We start from the raw sequence: 6,875 nt of genomic DNA on the forward strand, positions 1-6,875 counted from the left end.
TTTTACTTACAGTCGACTTTACTATTTGTGTAGTCAATTACGTTTCTCCGCTGCTGTTAACGGTTGAAAAATAGTTATTTTCATATGTTATTTTAGACCAAATTACACCCTTTAAGACTTAGAATAAGCTTAGAATCAAGTAAAACCCAATAAATGAGTCAGTCGAGAGTCAAAAGTTGTTTTTAGCGATATTATGCTTGTTTTGCATTGTTTTGAAGCTATTTTGATGAAAGTGAAGATGGGGACTGAAGATGGAGGTCTTAGACTCAAGACAGAGGAAGAAAACTGAAGAAAAGAAGAGTCTAGGAACCGCCCGCCGGCAAAATTCACCGCTGGGCGGTCTAGAGCGAGGAGGAGGCACCTGGCGTGGATGCTGGGCGGATTTGCGATTAGAGGCAAACCGTCGGGCGGTGGCGCGATTAGGGGCAAACTGCCGGGCGGCATAAGTGTGTCGCCGGGCGGTTGTCCGTCGAGCCTAGGCCTGTTTTTGTGACGCTCCTCAGCTATAAATAGCCCTGTTACGATTTCATTCTCGTTCTTTTGACAGAAGAGGGCGGCCAAACCTAATTTTCACTCTCTGAAGAGGATCTCTTGGATGCTTAGGCTCCTTTTCATCTTATCTAGGGTTNGCTTTTCCATTCTTCCATTATTTTCATCTAGGTTCACCATGACAATGGTGAACTAAACCCTTTTGTTGTTGGGGGAAACAATGTAATCTTTTGAAACTCTCTTTTATTGGAACTCTTGTTTATTTATATGATTCTTCATATGCTTTGATTATCAATTATTGGGTTCTCATCTGCGCTTAAAGCTTTTATTATTTAACTCATTCGATAACTGTTGTTTGTCTCTATTGATACGGGAACGTACAATACTGTCATGAACTGGTGAGAAATTCCTTGATTAAGCAATACCAACCTAGGGATAGGGGGTAGGACGATCAATTGTTTTTGCTTCTGTTCTTAATGCATTGCTAATTGCTAGGGGAGACTAAGGATAGCAAGCCGGTAATTAGTAATAGGCTCTTCTCGCCGAGGAATCGGGTTAAGGGTAGGCCAAGAAAGTTTGCATAACAATTAGATAATCAATCACATTAAACAAGAGGAGTATATAAGAGGGAGCGAATAAGATGAAATTATCAACCCCCAACAACTCCATTTATCCATAGTCTTTTTCGTCAATTGAATCAAATACATTGCATGTTTATTTTTTGTCTTTGCATTCACAACAATTAATCTTTTTCTACAAGTCTTATGATTTTAATTCACACGAACGATATGGCCTTTCGAGTCTCTTGGGAAGAACGATATCGGGCATTACCGATTATATTACTTGAACAATCTGGTATATTTGCCAGTGAGTCAACAACTGCACATGAATTTTCATTACTTGCATTTCAAGAAAGTTTGAAAAGTTTAATACTTTGATTTCAAGATTGCAAAAAGACTTTGATTTTGATAAACCACCAATTCACCCCCCTCTTGGTGTAAAATGAAGCCTACATGTTTTTAAACACTCTTTTCACCAAGACATTAGGATTAGGGTAAATTAGAAAGTGGCATTGACATTAATGAAAAGTCAAATTCTTAGATATATGAGAGTGGATAGGATGAAATCATAAACCCCAACAACATAATTCATTCATACATTAATGACTTGCGTTATCTTTTTGGTCAATTAATCAACCTTTGCATGTTTATTTTCTGTTCTGATTTATAAAACCTAATTTTCGTTATTCAGGTCTTAAATAATCAACAAATCACACGAAAGTCTAGGCCTATAAGTCTTTAGGAAAACGATACTTGGTCGTACTACTTATTATTACTTGATACGATTCGGTACACTTGCCGGAGTCTTAACACTCATGTTCGTGTCTTAATTAATTGCCTTGAAGTTAAGGTGTACCTTAAGTATGTTCTCATCCCATTCCTAAGTTTTCAATTTAATAGTCACTAATTGTGTTCATTTTATACAGCTCATTTGTTGTGGCTATGCAAGTTCCAAAAGGGAGTTCTTCTGCTATAATACACTCACAGTTCCCTCAGTGGTTTAGATATCAAGTATGAATATTCTTTTAACAATTTTAAAAACAATTAATTTGACACTTGTAGCTTAATTTTTCTTCACCTCTTTGTAGGTTCATAACCAGCCATTAAGTCCCTTAATTCAAGATCTACGGGAATTGACAAATTGGCCCATGAGATGTGTCAAAGAATGACACACATATTTGGTAAATGGATACAAGCTCCACACTGATGCATGGTCGAAAGGAGAAAAGACAACTAATTATGGGATGTTCGTTAAGGGCCTTATAGAAGGTGGTTATGATGACTTTTATGGTATTATTCAAAAAATTTATGAGCTGGAGTATAATACTTCATCTACTCCCAAGAGGGTAGTTCTTTTTTATTATCAATGGTTTGATCTATCTAGGAGTGGAACAAGAGCGGATCCTAGGTATAATATTGTAGAAATTCAAATGACTTCAAGATACCGGTCATTTGAAACTTAGAATGATTGAAGTATTCTTGATGAATGTTGAATGATTGCATTTGAATTGCCTAGATGAATTGGTTGGCTGAATTGATGTTTGGGATTATTGATTGTTTATTTGCAGGTTTAGGGTATAATGCAAAGAAAAATTGCACTAAAAAAAGAATGCACATTACTGACGGCCAAAAGTTGTCAATAAAACCCATCTAATTTCACCTTGCATTACCGACGACTTTGTGGCCTTTGGTATTATCGACGGCCTAAACGCCATCGCTAAAACCATCGAGTTTTGGTTTTTTTTACCGAAGGCCTTTGTCCCTCAGTAATACCCACGGTTGTCGATTGTCGGTATTACTGAGGGCTTTTGGCCATCAGTAATACCGAAGGCCAAAAAGTCGTCGGTAATGTTTCTAACATGCATATTACCGACGACTTTTTGGCTATCAAAAGGTCGTCGGTAAACACATTTTAGCGACGAATTTTTGTCATTACCGAAGGATTTCGACCGTGGATAAATCCTTTCTTTTTTGTAGACTGGGGAGGCGAAGCCATGATGAACATGGAGGAAACATTTAGAGTGTTGTGCTTTGGAGGAGATGAAAACAAATGGGTCTAAGGTTTTGGCCAAATCCAACAATACCTTCTAGGGTGTTGCTCCCTCTACCTCCCTGTTTTCTCCTCCCACCTCCCCAATTTTTTTCAATTTTCTCTTATTACAAAAATAACCTTTTTCTTTATCTTTTTTACCCTTTTTAATACTTTGCATCTCCCCTCCCCCAGCCGCACCTCCTCACTTTACTTTTACTCTCTTCTTCCAGCTCCACCTCCCCCTCCCCAAACTTTTGAATATAAATACATAAGCTTAGTAGATTATTTATCTTCTCCTCACACTGCAGAGTGGGACACTCCTCCGCCACGCTTTTTGAAATCTACTGTCTCAATTATTTAAGAAAATGATGAGGACAAGGGCAGTTGCAATGAGATTAATTGTCTCATTGCGTTTTGATAAGGAATTCAAGAAGAAAATGTATGTTACATTTCAAGTCTTTGTTTTTGTTCTTATTTAAGAATTTTTGTTCAAACTGTCATCATTATTAATTTGACTCACGTAGATGAAAAGATGTTTTAAGTTAAAAATACTTTAAGTAAGGAATTCCTCTGTCATGTCCATTTTGCATTTAATTGCATTTAATTGTCATTGAAACACCATAACTTATGAAATTAACTCTTGTTTGTCAACAGTTTAATTAGAAATGAGAGAGAGAACTACCTCCTGTTGTCTTTTCTATTTAAGTATCGATGGAATTTCTAAAAATTGGTCTGTGTTATTCCAACAGCTGTAAATTCATGCCAAAACAATTTGCATATATATTTTATAATGTAAAAGACGGTGTGAAAAAATGTACTAGAATAAATTTCACTTTTTTCACCATATCTACAGAACACTAAATTCACGGGGGTGGTGGTGGAATATAGAGATACTCTGCTACAGGTTATGGGGTCCAACTCACTCGGGTGTCTTGCAGCAACAATTAGATTCCTTTCACTTCCATTTGCAAATTATATTTAAAGAAATTTTTTTTTCATATATTTCTTTTTTAAAACTTGACAGAGAGCAGGCAAGCAGTCCCATATAACTCACTTTTATTATATTTTCTTCAATTTGGTTTAGTTCACTTCATCTTTATCAACTGCACAATGCAGAAGAATTATCTTTTCTTTCTGCTACCACTTTTTCTCTGCAACTCAACCCAATTCCTCCTTGCGTTTCTTTTCTCAATACCCTCATTTAATCATTTTTCGTCCTCTCACTTACAACCTTACAACCTGTTTGTCTGCCACACTCTAACACACGTCCTAGCTACTCCCCAAACTTCTTCCACCGTTACTCCAACCACCAAAAGCACCAAACTGATCAAAAGATTTGGTGAACAAAACAAACAAGTTGTAGTTGGTAACCATATCCTTGTCTCTGCCCTTCTTTCCTACCTCTTTTTCTACTCTCCATGATCTTGTAGTTCCCAATATGTTACATCACACAAAGGAATCATGAGCCCTAATTCTCAGAATCTCCATTTGTTGTGGAGGCTCTACTCCTTTCTTCTTCTACTTCTTCAATCTGCTATATATCAGTTAGTTACATCTCTTAACTCTGATACCAGAGTCTTTGGCTTTTCTCAACTAGAAGACAGAGTTCCTATCAGGAAATGCTGATCTTTTTGGTAAGCCTTTGAAGATTATGTGCACAATTCCCTCTACTGAGTCCACTGCTCCGCCCAACGTCACCACCTCTTCACCAGCCATTGCTGCCATACTGAAAATTGACTCAAACCCTTCAACAAACACAACAGGAAGCCCCACCAGTTCTCAGAATATATCACCAAGTGGCCTAAAACCTGCCACGATAGCAGCAATTGTGGTAGGAGACTTGGCTGGCATGGCCCTTTTGGCCCTCGTCATTCTCTTGGTCTACTAACAGAGAAAAAAAAGATATTCGGATCCAAATCCAAATTGAAAACGAGACTTTTCAGGCTTGCATATGTCGCTAGTTTGTCCAGAAGGCGCTGTGGATGCATATGCGTGGAAACAACAGCTTGCATAGAAACCTTCCTCGGATAGGAAGATCTGCGGACGGATGTTAACATCCGTTTTAACCTTAGATGAACGTTCACATCTGTCGACGAATTCTCATATTTGTTTACGGAAGATAGCTTATTCATGCACTTTTGTGTTTTTTTTTTTTAAGTTTCTATACACCAGCAATGAAAGAAAGAGAAGAGAAAAAAATTCCCACAACAGACGAATGACTAAAATTGAAAGAATGAACTAAGAATGAAAGAATAAGATAGGAATACAAAAATAGAAGGAAGGGGGAGGTAGAGGGAGAAAATGGGGAGGTGCAGGGAGCAACACCCTATCTTCTACATGGCCAATCTTCACACCTTTTGCGCCCATGGCCAATCTTCACACTTTCTTTATTTGGGTGTTACTCCCTACACCTCCCCATTTTCTCCCTACACCTCCCCATTTCAATTTTACCCTTTACTTTATTCCTATTTTATCCTTTCAGTAACCAGTAACCAGTAACCAGTGAAACCTTCCTTAAGGATTCGTCGACGGATCTCAAAATCCGTTTAAGGTAAAATACATCGACTCCGACGAGGGATTCACCACAACATCCGTGAGAGAGGCAACGACGGTGGAGTCGTCAGAGTTGGATAAGATTCTGCAGATTGCTTGGGCGTTGGATGTGGACATAGGTTAGGCTGTGTGGGAGGCTAATGTGATGTGTCTTGGAGACCCATAGGAAAATGGGATTGTGGGTTTGGGATAATGGTGGTAAAAATTTGAACTTGACGAAGGATTAAGGGCTGTTGAAGAAGATTCCAAGAGGAGGGGAAGGAGGAGATTGGGGATGACGAACCTTTTGGATAATCGAAAAAGTGTCATGGAACCCAAACCTAATTGGGATGCGCCACGTTTTATGCTACCCAACATTAACATCTATGCGGTGCACCACTGAGGAAAAGGTCTCTTCAAACCAACATGTTTTGTTTGGCAAGAGAAAGACTCTCGCCGGTACTTCTTTTCTCCTATTGTTTGCTAACTTTTTTTATTACATTGATTGAATACATCAATTTTTTTTTTGCATTCTCAGTATAAAAAAAAGTCTTTAACTTAAACTGGAAATTGGGTTAGCTTATTGTTTGTGTCAGAGATTTTGAGGGAGAAGAAAAGCTCAACGGAAACCCAAATGGGATGAGATCCGTGAGAGATGTGATGGTGGGGTGCAGATTAAAGTTTTGAAATATATTAAAAAAATTTAAATGGTAAAAATAAAAAAAGTTTTAACAGAAGAATAGTTTTGAAAATAAAATAATCTGGAAGAGGTGGTGGTGAAGAGAGAACCCCTAAAACTAAAAGAGTAAAAAAATTAAAAAGGATAAAAAAGGTAAAAGAAAGGTTAGTTTTGTAATAAAAGAAAAATTGAAGAAAGTTGGGGAGGTGGAGGGAGCAACACTCCATTATTTTCTGTGTAGAATAAACTATGTTTTAATTACCTCCTACACCACGTTTTTCTCTTATACGCACCTCCTTATATTTTTAATGTTTGACTATTCCCATTGTATCCAATTAATTACACATGAAAAAAGGGTTGGTTTGCGGATAAACGGACCAAGATGCAATGCAAGGGTGGACCAAAATATTCAGGGGTGTTTCATCCTCCACCTCCAAGCTTTCATCTTGCACCTCTAAATATTATCATTTTAACCTTAATTAATATTATTTTAATATTTTCTCTTTCTTCATAAAGTGATTCTGCACCCCTTTAACTTTTTCTCTTTCTTATTAAAGTCCACCTACACCCTTCTAATTTTTTC

The sequence above is a fragment of the Vigna radiata genome, unplaced genomic scaffold (genome assembly GCF_000741045.1).
Source record: "Vigna radiata var. radiata cultivar VC1973A unplaced genomic scaffold, Vradiata_ver6 scaffold_382, whole genome shotgun sequence".
Classification (NCBI taxonomy): Eukaryota; Viridiplantae; Streptophyta; class Magnoliopsida; order Fabales; family Fabaceae; genus Vigna; species Vigna radiata.